This window comes from Spermophilus citellus (assembly GCF_964194105.1).
Source record: "Spermophilus citellus genome assembly, chromosome: 12".
NCBI classification, from domain to species: Eukaryota; Metazoa; Chordata; class Mammalia; order Rodentia; family Sciuridae; genus Spermophilus; species Spermophilus citellus.
The window spans coordinates 34,038,338-34,051,742 of NC_138198.1; the positions used below are offsets into that span (position 1 = coordinate 34,038,338).

Below are 13,405 nucleotides of genomic sequence, written 5' to 3' on the forward strand. Positions count from 1 at the left end.
CTCTCCGTTTCTCGGGAGCCCTCTGTTCACTTTCTCAGTGAACAGATATTAGAGGTATAACTCTGACCTCAAAAGTGACCTTTAGAGTTTAGAAGGAAGCCCTGAGATACAATGCTGGGCCCAGTCCTGCAGACCTGCCCATCTCCTCTCCAGGACAAGGCGCTGCAGAGAGCAGAGGCCTCCAGCTGGTGGCCCTGGGGCTGCGGCATGGCTCTGTGGGACCCTGACTTCTCCTGACACGCCCAGTCTGGCTCCAGGGCCAGTCCCTGCCCCGCAAGGCCGAGCCTGGAGAGCGCTGCCACTTCAGGGACGAACAGCGCCCGTCACCTTGCCGTGGTCCCCAGGGCTCCCTGGTGTCTCTCAGGCTGGTCCGCCCACGTGTGCTTAGTGTTCCCAAGTCTTAGCTTCAGGAAGGGAGAAAAATGCCAATGGCACCTGGGTTGGCAGAGCTGGGTGCACGGGTCCCCACGACTCTGAACTCCGGGGACACAGACAGCCCCAGCCCAGAGCTGCTGCTGGTCAGCCAGGCTCCTGCTCACCTCTCCCCACGGCGAAGACATAGGGCGGGGCGGCTCCTCGGATCTGGAAGCACAGGGCCTCTGCGTGGTCGGGGACTTTGATGTTCCTGCCGCAGGCACAGTGACAGGGTAAGGCAGTAGGAAAGCAGCATCCTTCCCCATAACCTGGGGCCACCTGGGGGAGCCCCTGCCTCTAAGGCTTCTGGGAAACTCAGCCCAAAACAAGAGCAGCACCAGGCAGCCCAGTCCCACATGAGGGGACATGCCAGTTACCCAGAGTCCACGCCACCAATCCTCAGTGGCCAAGAGCCCCGAAGTTCCACAGGCCTGCCTGCACTGCCCCCACACCCAGGAGCCCTGGAGGCCAGGCCAGCACCCCCGTGGACATTGCCATCAATTATCGTAGACGGCAGGGTGAGAAGTGGCCCAGCACACCTTGGTGTTGTCCCCCCAAAACACCCACCAGTCCCCTAGAGAGGGGTTGGAAAGCCCGAGTGTCAGACACGCTGGGGCCCGTTCTCGACCACAGCAGAGAGGGGCCACACCTGCTAGGGTGGGCAGCAGGCGTCCTTTGTCCTGGACACGCCCACCCAGGCTATGTCCCCAGGCCTGCCTTTGTCCCTCCTGTTCTGGCACGTCCCCTCGTGTGCCAGATAAAGCCATCCCCTAAGCCTGTTCCAAACCCCAGGTGCTTCCGGAAGTCAAGCAGACGGCTGGCTCCCCTTTGGCCAGCTCCGCCACCTGCACGGGCCAAACCGTGCTCAGATCTCCCTGAACGAGCTGGCCTTTTACTGAAACTGTCACATCAGAACGCCCCCCTCCCGGCAACAGAGCGCTGGCCTCAAATAAAAGAGAGGCGTAGACACCAAGCATGACTTTTCCATGGACGACTCTCCCCTGTACCTCATCTGTCCCGCCGCCCCTCCCTCTCCCCCTGTAGCCCCCGCACCCGTCGGAACCTCCAGCCGCTCTCCATAGGGCTCACCGTGGCGCAGGGCCCCACAGGCCTGGCCGCCCTGTCCCGCTGGCCTCCCCCACCCGTCTGCACCCCTCGGCCTCCCTGCTGGGCCTCACAGCTGCCAGAGACGGCCCCACCACAGGCCCAGGCACCGCTGCTTCCTCTGCCTGGAGCCCTGCTCCCCCAGAAGTCCCCATGAGGAGCCCTGGTGACCTCTCTGCCCACCTTATCACAGTCTAAGGCCAGCTCTGTGCGTCTCCATGGCTCACTCGCTGCCCCAGCTGGGGACGTATCTCACGCCCCGACCAGTGTACTTCTGTCCCCTGCTCTGTCCCCCACTTGACCAGGGGCCCATGAAGGGCAGGAGCTGCGTCCATGCTGACAGGGCCGCATGCCAGGCCCACGCCCCTCGGCCCAGCCGAGGCTACTGAAGAGCAGGGGCAGCGTGTCCCATGGTGGCTTCAGTGACGGCCACCCCCCAGGCCACAGAGCTCCCACCCTACCAGCCCCAGCACTGGTCCCTCCTCAGCATGCCATCAGGCTGGGCACCAGGCCCGGGGTCACTCACTCTTTGGCCTTGGTGGCCACCAGGAGGCGCAGGGGGCGGCGGGAGCAGAAGCACTGGTTGAGGAGGGACTCCACCTCTGAGAAGGGCCGCAGGAACACCAGGTCCTCGTTGATGGAGTAGATCCTCCTGCCCACCTGCAGGCCGGCCCTCTTGGGGGCAGCAGAGGACAGGCATGTGAGTGCAAACACTGCCATCCACAGTGAAGGGCCCTCCCTGTGTTCCTCAAGGACAGGGACAGCCCAGCGGGCCAAGGCGGCTCCTCCAGGGAAGCCCTGCAGGGCGCGGGGCCTGGGTCTGGACCCAGCTACAGGGGCCACAGGTGGCCTGCCCGGCTGGGTGGAGCAGGGGGTCTAACAGGGTGGCCACCTCGTGACTGCCCCTCACAAAGGGCTTTGGGAGCCTGGGCTGCCTGGCCTGGCAGCTGCAGCCCCACCTCCCCACCCAGGAGAAGCTGCGAGTCTGGGGCTCAGATCCCCTCCCATTCCTTCTCCTCCAGACCATGCCCAGGGGACAATGAGCTCCTCCTGCTCGAGCCACCAATATTTAGGTTTTTTATCTTCGCAGCTCATTCCAAAACTGATTCAGAACTTGAGTGTGTCCTGGGCCTCCACACAGCGCCAGCAGGGGGCGCTGGTGGGCCGCACCAGGACAGCGCCTAGCGGCCAGGGCGTCCGGCTCCCTAGTACCTGCAGGGGTCCTGGGCCCAGTTTCCCCATATGGACAAGAGAGAGCACCAGCCCTCGTCCCCAGACCTGCTGAGCTGCCCTCCCACCTGCACAAGCCCCTGCCAGAGCAGCCCTGGGCCTCACCTCGGCCAGCGAGCCCCTCTGGACCGACTTCACCACCACGGCCTTGTTCTTCTCCTCGATGTCGAAGCCGTAGTCCTCCTCCTGGGGCAGGATCTGGGGGCCCGAAGCAGACCCGGTCAGGCAGGAGGTGCCCAGGGCACCCCACCCTGATGCCCACAGGACTGGGATCCTGCTGTCTCCTCATGCCCCAGAGCCACCAGGGTGGGGTGCAGATGAGGGGCCTGCAGCACAGCAGCCAGACCAGGCCAAATACAAGCCCCACCTGCACACAGTAGGCACCTGAGGTGAGGGCACCACCTGGCTCCCGCCAGAGCCTGGTGTGTGTTCAATCTGTCACCCCTTCCTCCTGCAAACCCAGGGACAGTCCCCTCTCTACACGCTGTCTCCCCATCCACTGGCATACCATAGGTGCTCAACAAATGACTTAATGAATAAAGCAGACCCAAGACACCCAGCCCCATGACTGTGGGAGTGGAAAAGCAGCTCAAGGAGCAGCAGCCCTCTACTGCTGGAAGCAGGTGCTGGGGCTCCTGGGGACACAGGGAAATGGGCGCAGCCATGCAATAACATCCAGGGAGCCGCGCCGATCAGACACGCCAAGCGCTCCGTGGGTACGGCAGACACGCTCCCCAGCAAGATGGACTGGACAGTCCCCCTCTGCAGCTGACCGCAGGGGAGGGCCAGCCCGGGATCAACCGCAGACTGCAGTGCAGGGCTGTGAGCAGCTTGAACTACAGGACAGCAGCTAAGGGCCGGGGCCTGCCCTGGGTGGCTGAGGGCCACACTGGAGCTGAGGGCTGGACATGGGAGTGGGGAAGGACCCCAGGCAGCAGCCAGCGGGCCACGGCCCTGAGGCACTGAAGGGGAAGGAAAGGGCTCAGGTGGCTGGGGCCGGGCGAGGACAGCACCGGAGGTGGAGGGGAGAGGCAGAGTCCCCTAGGCCACGCTGAGCACTTGCAGCCCACCCTGGGTGTGACAGGAGCCCCGGAGAGGAAGGAGAAATGGAACCCACAGAAGGCACTGAGAGTCTCCACACCAGGCTGACTCTGGCTCTGACTTGGGCAGGGTGAGCGACCCGCTCTGAGCCCCTGTCCACCACCCGCTGGGACCACGCATCTGGAGGGGCTGGTGCTCACTGGTGGACAGAGAAACAGGATTTGGGGGGCTAGGCGGGTCAACTTCCTGCAAAGCTGTGAGACCTCCCTGAATTGCAGAGCTATCGACAGCCACCGAACACAGGTAGGCGCCAGTCTGAGACCCAGGCTCTGGGGGGCAGGGAAGTGGCTTTGGGAGGCCGTCCCCGGGCACAGCGCCAGGCTGCAGCAGCCGGGAAGACAAGTGGAGCTGGAACTCAGGGAGGGCGCCCAGCACCCCGGACCTGTGTGAGGAGGGTGCCTGGGCCATGCAGTGACCTGGCCTCCGGCCACCTCCAATCCCACAGGAGGCCTGGGAAGGACGGTGCCCGGGCCCAGCCTGCTCCTACCAGCAGCCGCTTGGCCAGGATGTTCTCCACCAGCTTGAAGTCATTGCGAAGCTGTCTGTTCTTGCTGTTGGTCCCCTCCATCTCCTCGTCGGCGTGGAAGCGGAAGTACTGGGACTCATCCTTGAACTCGCTCTTCTCCAGCACTGCAGACCCAGACACACAAGCCACGGTCAGACTCACAGCCACACATCAGCCACACTTGCCACCTGGCAGCCAAGGGCTGGGCTAGCCCCACACAGGTTTGGTGTGTCCCAAACCCCCTGGCTGCTCAGGGTGTGACGGGCATAAAGGACTGCGGAGCCCTCTGCGGATGGGACTCTGACTCGGGAAAGAGTAAGCCAGACCCCTACCTCACACCACACACCAGGACTCCTGGGGTGGAAGACCTGCTTGTGAACAGTAAAGCCACAGTCGGCCAAGCACACGCACGCTACCTCGGGGCTAAGGCAGGTACGGACACAAACCAAGGGGGTCGGCAAACTGAGGCTCCAGGACCCACGTCTGGCCCACTACCTGTTCCTACAAATAAAGTTTTACTGGAAAGAGCCCCAACACTGTCTGCAGCTGGCAGCTCTCCAGCCACAATGCCAAGGTTGGACAGGTGTGACAGGTCACAAGGCACACAGAGCCTAAATTCCCACTATCTGACTCTTTACAGAAAAAAGTGCTGACCCCTGTACCAGGATGAGCCAGGAAAATGCACACAAGAAACCAGATGCAGCCCGAGGCCATGGCTTAGGGTCACCAGGCACCTCCGGGCCAGGCCTCTGTGGCTGTGCTTAGCTCGTCTACCCCTTGGGCAGATGGAAAGGCTGTTGCAGCCCTTCCACAGGTGGAAAGACCAACGCCCAGGCCGATAGACAAATCCGTCCAGGTCAGGGTGAGCAGCCGCACTGGGGCCCCATGCAGGCCCCTCCTTTCCCTGTGCTGCCCCCCGGGCCTGTCAGCGAGGGCTGGGTGAAATAAGCCAGGGGAATCCGGCCTGTGAGGTTCAGGTAGCCAGCTGCCTAAGGTTAGCGGGTCCCTGCGGCCAGGAGAACCAGCTGCCTAGACGCACCCCTAAAGACGGGGGATCTGGTGGCGGAACAGAAGACAAAGGAAGTGTTTCCTCTTCCTAGTCCCCAGGACACTTCGCCAGGACCCTACCTGTCTGGCCACCATATCACCTCTTTGGAGAAAACAGACACACAAATTGCTACTTCCCCCAGAGTGGGGAGCCAGGAGGGCGGGCTGGCTTGGCCTCTACTGTAAACACGAAGCTAGAAAATTCCGGGAGTGGGAGGAGAACGCAGTGCTGTGTCCTGCTGGCGTGTCCCGAAAAGGCAGGGAATCCCCAGGTGAGGCCCAACTTACACCTCTCTGTGGAGGCCGCTGGCCAGGCTCTATGAGCCACACAGACCTGGAGTCAGGTCCCCTGCTTGGACCCTTGCTGACCCTGACCACATGCACGTCCAGCCTCATCCACAGGGAAAAGAGCAGACAGCCTGTATTGGCATGAGAGGGGTCCAGCCTGGGGGTACTTCTCTGGGACAGCTCAGCTCCACTGCAGGAGGTCCCGCCAGCCCCACTCTGTGCCTGCCCTGCACTTGGCCAAGGCCGCAATCCTGGGCTTGGGCTCTTTTTCCTATTTTAGCCTATTTTTGAGGTCGTGGCAGGGACAGGAGAAAAGGGCCGCACCCTGCAATTTCCCACCCTCCAGAGCGTCCAAACTGCTGGGACCCCCCTGCGGAATGTCCTCTCCCAGCAGCCTTCCTGGAATAGCAGCGGGGGTGGACCCCTAATTACCCTCACCCACAAACAAGTGGTCCGGCCCAGCTGGCTGGTGGGCGAGCAGAGCTGTTGGGAGGCCCCAGGGGCACAAGGGCAGCTTCTGGGCACACTGAGCCAGGGCAGATGGGTGACCTAGCCTCACGGGGGAAACGAACAGCAGGAAGCAGCCCGGACCCCATAAACCATGGCAGATGGCAAGGCCTCCCGGGAAAGCTGGGGAACTGAGGCCCAGCGGGGAGCCCCCCAGAGGCAGGTCCCGCCCCGCCCCAAGGCAGGCCTTGGGGCTGGAACACGGTGGCCGCCCCTGGTTCCCTAAATAAAGTCTGACGGCACATGGCCATGCCCAGCTGGTTCAGTGCTGTGTGTAGCTGCTTCTGTGTTACAAGGGCAGAGAGTGGCTGTGACAGGGACCCTGTGGCCCGCAGAGCTGAGAGCACTTGCCACCTGGCCCTTCAAGAGAAAGTTCCAAGCTGAGTTCATCAGAAGAGCGGCAGCTGGGGAGGACCCGGCCGAGGGCCCGAGGCCTAGGGTCTCCTGACCCAACACTCTCCCACCTCTGTGCCACCGCCTGGCCCTAGCCACGTGGCCCTGCCCTGGACCTCCACCAGGCCCCTGCCCCGCCCCACAGACTGAAGCCAGAAGGGTCTAGAAGAAACCCAAGTCACCACGTCCCTCCTGCTCAGAACCTCTGGGGACTCCTGCCTTGCTCAGAGTGAGAGTCCAAGGCCTCCTCACTTGCACCACCTGGAACGATCCAGAAGATGTGATCTTTCTGATTGGGACACACACAGAAACGACTGGGACCTGTTCTGCTCGTTGCTGTCCCCAGGATCTAGCACCGAGCCTGGGACACAACAGGCACCGGCTGGAGAAGAGCAGAACCATGAGTCTGGAAGGCCACGTGGGCTCAGCCACAGGCAGGAAGGCCGCCTTGACATGGGCCCCCGGAACGGCGCAAGGGGCTGGCAGGCAGCAGGAGTCGCACTCTGAGTGACGGGCGAGGCGGGCAGGGAGGGCTGGGCAGAGGCCGGGGAAGGGTTACCGTGGTGCATGAAGCCGTTGTTGCACAGGCCCACGCTGAGCGCCACGGCCTCCTCTCGCGTCTGGCAGTCTCCTTGGCATGGAACAGAGGGGCACAGTGGCCTTAGGTGAGCTGGCAACTCTGAGCCACATCCCGCCAGAGCCACCGCCCACACCTCCTCATCCACGCTGCTCCTCTAAGTCCCCTTCCACTTGAGGCTTTGTCCCTGCAACTGAAAACTTGCCAACTGACACCATCAGAACCAGGGGATGTGGTTCCTCTCAGGGCCACCTGGGCGACCCGTCTCCCCCCGGAAGCCTGGAGAGGACAGGCCAGTGCGCAGGGCACTGTAGGGTTCTGCCCCAGCCGACCCTCCCTGGCAGACGTCCTGAGCAGGACCGTGCTCAGGACACACCCCCACCCCAGGGCCAGACAAGGAGTCACCATCCTGCGGGGCCACAGGAACCTCCCTGCCCAGGTGCGGGACACCTGAGGGGTGGAGGCAGGACAGGAGGCAGGTGTGTGCTTCTTCCCAGCAGGGGCCCCTGAGGTGGTCCCCGGGGCTCCCCCTCCTCAGACTTCCCTGGTGCCTGGCTCCCAGGTCTGCCCCACCTCCTCCCAGGGAGCCCTGTCCCCTGCCACCACCACCCCCGCTAAATTATCCAACATCATTTCTGTTGCCTGCAACCCAGATAATCTCAATACAGTGGCGGAGAGAGAGTGGAAGGGCAGCGGGGGACTTGGGCAGAGGACAGCAGGACAAAGGCCCAGAGGTGGGAAGGAGAAACCAGGAGGAGCAGGGCAGCCAGGGGAGCAGCCAGGCGGGGGCAGGGGCCTGGAGCCTTGCTGTGTCCCCCTGGGGACAAGGCTGCAGTCCTGAAGTCTGTGGACTGAGAAAGGAGCTGGGGAGGGGGTCACTGGCAAGAGGCCCTCCAGCCGCCTCCCTCCCCAACAACTGGCCAAGGAGCGGCAGAGGGTTCTGCGGCCCTCCCTGCCAGCAGCCTGGGGGTGAGGAGGGCATTTTCCCAGGTTCCCACTCGCTCCAGCCCCAGCTCCAGCCCACCAACTCTGTCCCTGGGCATCTAGGAGCCTGGGCAGCAGGGAGAGGGGAGAGCGTGAGCTCTGTGCTGCCCACTGTGACCACGGCGGTCAGCTGACCTCTCTGAGCTGCAGTGCCTCACCCGTGTTTCTGCCCATCCTCGCCAAGGTCTGCACGCTGGAGTGGTCCACGCACACATGACCAGGGCCACCATCAATACAGGGCATCTTTACAGCTGACCGCGAGGCACCACAGCCCCAGCCTCTACAGTGTCCTACGACTGGTGCCCAGAGGCAAGTTGGGGAACCCCAGCCTCAGTTCCTCATCAGTAAAACGGATCAGGGCTGTACCTTCCCCAGGCCATTCTGAGGGTTAAATGAACTAGGAGGAGAGCAGGTCAGAACTGACCCTTACCCTCAGAACTAAAATACTCCCTGCCTGGGTAGTGAGTCCAGAGCCCCTCGTGAGCATCAAGGGAGGAATCCTGAGCAATCCCAGCTTCTCTCAGAAATTCCTGTCCATTTACCCACAAACCGGTTTAGGGGACCGTCTGGCCAATGAGAACTAAGCAGAAGACGGTGGGTCAAGGGACAACTGTGAGAAGTTTTCTCCCTAATGTGAAAATTGAAAAAGCACTTTCAAACTGAACTGCTGCTGGCTTTGGGCCATAGTTCATTATAAATGAGATACCTGGAGGTGTGGCAGCCATTTGTGATTGTGAGGCAACTAGCAAGAAGCTAAGAGAACCAAACAGAAAGGTGCATTTCTGGGTGCAAATAGCATTGCTGGGTTCTAGGACCGTGAACTCTGAAGATTTAGTTATATAAGAGAAAATGTCTTTACTGTATTAAGTCCAGTTCCTACTATGAGAAGACAAAAGCATTTCTAACTGATTCAGTAGGCATTCAACTGACATTTTGTCCTAAGGAGCAGAATAACCTACAAGTTAGAAATAAGGAGATGTCCAGAGGGAGGGGAGGCCCCCTTGAGCCACTCTATTACATGTTCTCTGTTGCTCCTGCTGAGGTTCCAGGTGGGGATGGGCCTTTGATGTCATATCCTGTCTTGTTGGTTCCAAACACTCCTCAGACCTGCCCCACCCCCAGCCTTTGGGGAAACATCTACTTTTCCCTGTGACACCAGCAGGCTGTCCCCTGGCACAAGTGGAGTCTGGGAAACATGAGGCCACAGAGTCCATAGCAGCGAGGCCCGGGAAGCTCAGAGCCCCAAAGCCAGGGCTGTCTGGGCTGCAGCCAAAGCACCTGAACTACAAAGCAGGCACCCACGTGGCAGCTCACCTGCCCGAGGATCACCTGCCCGAGGCACAGCTGCCCGAGGCTCAACTGCCTGCTGCACACCTGTCCGTGGCTCACCTGCCCAAGGCTCACCCGCCTGCTGCACACCTGCCCGTGGCTCGCCTGCCCAAGGCTTACCTGCCTGCTGCACACCTGCCCAAGGCTCACCTGCCTGCCGCACACCTGCCTGCTGCACACCTGCCTGAGGCTCACCCGCCTGTTGCATACCTGCCTGTGGCTCACCTGCCTGTGGCTCACCTGCCCGTGGGCTCACCTGGCAGCCGCACACCTGCCTGAGGCTCACCTGCCTGCCGCACAGCTGTGAGGCCAACTCTGCAGACGTCCCCACTGCTGTCTCTTGGTTTCACTGTCCCATGCCCGCGAATCCCCTGTGGTTTCTTTAGCCTTCTTCGCTGACAGAACTTGGGCCCGCCTCGGGTCCTCCGCAGGAGGCGAGGACTGCACTAAGAGCTACACTCGCCAAGCAGTGACTCCCACCAGGCTGCGTTTTTTACAGGTGGGCAACCTGAGGCACAGATACGGTAACCAGCAGCCCACCCGAGGTGACGCAGCCAGGAAGTAGCAGAGCCAGGATGTGAACCGGGTCCGCCTGGCATGCCTCTGGGCTGACTGCACAGAGTCCCCAGGGGGCAGTGCAGTGGGGGGTTAGAGGCCCTGCGCTTCTAGACAGCAAGTCTGAGCCCAAGGCCAGGGTCTTGCAACCCCCCCGATTTCTCGGTCCCACTGTTACAGCAAACACTGAAACACACCCACAGCTCACACTAAGGACATTCTGTTAGCCTGATTTTTTGTGAAGCACTTTTCTAAACCCACTTTTGAAGTTACTTGGTGCTGAGAAACATATAAATTGAGTCTCCACAGCAGTCATCAGTCATTTGCTCAGTGTGAGAAAATCCAGCCAGCAAAACTGTGGTTTTTGAATGGAAGGAACTTTTTATGAACACTAAATTTAACAATTGCTCAGGCTGGCTTACAGCTCTGCTCTGCAGCTGGTTTCATGGTTTGGTTTGGCTTGGTTTTAGTACTGAGGATTGAACCCAGGGGCTCTCCACTGAGCCCCACGCCCAGTCCTTTTTTATTTTTTTATTTTGAGACAGGGTCTGACTAAGTTGCTGATGGTTTCACTGAATTGTTAAGACTGGCCTCAATCTGTGATCCCCGTGCCTCAGCCTCCTCAGTCACTGGTGTGATGGGTCTGCACCACCAGGCCCAGCTCTGGCAGTTTAACTGGACCTTCGTCCATTATCATGTTGCAGGGTCCCATCTTTTCTCAGACCATGAATGAACATTCTGTGAGCTCCCTGAAAAATTCCCAGAATCAGGCAGAGTTCTGGACGGGGTGAGATGGGCCCAGCCCTATCCTGTCTTTGCCGTGGTGAGGCTGTGCCTCCTGGAACCAGGCCCTGGCCTTTCTGGGCCCCATCCCTCCCCTCTGTAAATGGGTTGAAGGCCACAGTAGGATAGCGGACAAAGCCCAGCCAGGGCCTGGCCAGAGGAAACCCTGTTAAGTGACCATTAATAGGAGCCATAAAGAAGGAAGGACAGGCAGGCGGGCTTGACCGCTGGACCTCAATGGCGCAAACAACTCTGCAGGGTCAGCAAGATTGATGGAGGGATGTCTAAGCCTCTGCTGGCCTCGGGCTTTCTTGAAAGGAAGACCCTGGCAAGAGGCTCCAGTTTGGTGCCAGGGTGTGAGAACCACTTTCTGTTCTTTACAATTACCTGGTCTTGGGTATCTGGATACACAGCACAAGTGGAATAAGATGTGTATATATATTATTTATGGGACCTAAAAACCCAGGAAATTCTACAACTTGAGGACATGTGCTAAGTGACATGAGGTGGTCACAAAAGGTTGATATGCTAGGATTTCATTCTCAGGTGGTCCCTAGAGTAGTCAACTCCAGAGACAGAGCCCAGGAAGTGGCTGGAGGATGGGGTGGGGCTGGAGGGTGGGGCGGGGCTGGAGGGTGGGGCGGAGTTGAAGGGAGGGGTGGGGCTGCAGGGGGGGCGGGGCTGCAGCAAAGGGCTGGCTGCCCCTTCACAGGTAGAGCTTCAGCTCTGTGGGTGGGGGATGTCTGCAGGACATCAGGCCTGTACTTAATGCCACTGGAGCTGCACACTTAAAAGGTGTTAAGCAGGTAAACTTGCACTATGTGCCCTGGCCACCATTAAAAACACAAATTGGGGCTGGGGTTGTGGCTCAGCGGTACAGCAGTCGTCTAGCATTTGCGAAGCCCTGGGTTCAGTCCTCGGCACCACATAAAAATAAATAAATGTCCAACTACAACTAAATGTGTGTGTATATATATACACACACACAGACACACACAGACACACACACATATTTAAAAAAATAAAACAACACAAGGCTCCACATTCCAGGAAGCCCCCCTCCTCGGGCAAAGCCAGATGCTGGCCGCCCAGGTCAGGGGTCCTCACCTGGGCCAGCAGCCAGTCGACCAGCTTGCTCCCGGGCAGCACGGACTTGTAGGTCTTCAGGTGGTAGTCACGGTCTCTGCGAGGAGGAGGCGGTGACAGATGAGCAGGGGACGCAGTGGGGCCTCCTGGGCTTGCCGAGATCTCGAGGCGCAGGGCAGGGGCCAGGCAGAGGCCCAGCCCCGACCCCACACCTGAGCCACAGTGTGACGTCCCCCCAGGCCTCCCCGCCCCCAGGGCACAGGCACTAGGCTCTAGGGCTCTCTCACTCTCGCCGGAGGACCTCAGCCGGGGCACTGTGCCCTCCGAGGGACCCGTGGGCTATCAGGAGCCGGGGTGGGTGCTGCTGGCATCTTGTGGTGGAAGCCGGGGGCCGCGGAACATCCTCAGAGGACTCATTTGGCTGAGATGCCTCAGCGCACAGGCCCAGGAGCCCGGGAACCTCACATGAGAAAACTCAGCCTTTCCCTGTCCTTCCCTCTGTTCTGTGTGACGGTCCTAGGTTCAAAGATCCCGGCTATGGTGACACAGAAGCCCCTCTCTGGGGCCAGGGTGGCCAGCGAGGTCCCTGGGTCTCTCCTGTGAGCCCTGTGGCAGCGGCAGCCTGGACCATCCCACAGCCTTCCAGGTAGCCCCCGGTTTCCGAGGCCAGCCTGAGAGGCTGAGGAAGGGTCTGGCTGAAGAACTGCTCCAGCTTCAGAACCGGGAGCCCAGCAGCCGCGGTGCACTAGTGAAGGCCCCGGGGCCACTTCCCCAGGCTGGCCCAGGGCAGCAGCAGAGCAGAGGAGCCGGGAGGCAGGACTGGGGACCAGGGTCGGGTACCAGGGACCCAGGAGAGTCGGCAAGAGCTAAGGATGGGGCAGAGGAACGTGCAGCCGGGGTAAGAGTCTGGTGGCCCTGGGACCCTGCATCCACCACTGAAGCTTCACATAGGGAATGATCGCTCGATGGCAATGGCGCCCACAGAGCCAGCACCACTCAAGGCACCTCCTATGAATTTAGCCCCACGGCACCCCAGAGCTGTGAGTGACTCTGTGCCCCTTTTACAGAGGCAGAGGCGAGCGCTGGATCCACCACTCACTCAGGATGGCCCCGGCTGCAGGCCTACGCTGCCCAGCGTCAGCCCTTTTAATTTCAATTCAATCCAAAAAAATAAATAAAACTTATAAAATAACATTAAGTCAAATTAAAGATCACGTTCCTCAATCTCCATGTTTGAAAATGCCATGTGACTAGTGCTCCCATATGGGACAACGGACACAGGGCACTTCCACCAGTGTAGGCAGCTCTACTGGACAGCAGGGCCCCAAATGAAGTGACAAGCACAGAGCACGGCGGAGACACCATGTCTGAAGGGTGAAGAGCATCCCATGCAGCGGGAAGAGCAAGTGCAAAGGCCCCGGGGCACATCCTGTCATCCCCACTCCAGAGAAAAAAGTCAAGGTACAGGGGGTGTCGAGTGACTGCCCGAGGTCACAGAGCTG

The 13,405-nt window shown here is 60.4% G+C and overlaps 1 pseudogene across 1 annotated transcript in view; it reads right to left on the reverse strand.

Annotated features, from left to right (window-relative positions):
* The window catches only part of LOC308631408 (phosphatidylinositol 3,4,5-trisphosphate-dependent Rac exchanger 1 protein-like), a 77,034-nt pseudogene that overhangs the window by 21,170 nt on the left and 42,459 nt on the right, over positions 1–13,405 (reverse strand). Inside the window, exons 15-20 of the transcript XR_014024313.1 lie at positions 11,925–12,000; positions 7,149–7,221; positions 4,337–4,479; positions 2,854–2,946; positions 2,045–2,193; positions 540–625 (exon numbers count right to left, since the gene is read on the reverse strand). The product of XR_014024313.1 is annotated as a phosphatidylinositol 3,4,5-trisphosphate-dependent Rac exchanger 1 protein-like (transcript). The remainder of the gene's footprint in view (positions 1–539; positions 626–2,044; positions 2,194–2,853; positions 2,947–4,336; positions 4,480–7,148; positions 7,222–11,924; positions 12,001–13,405) is intronic.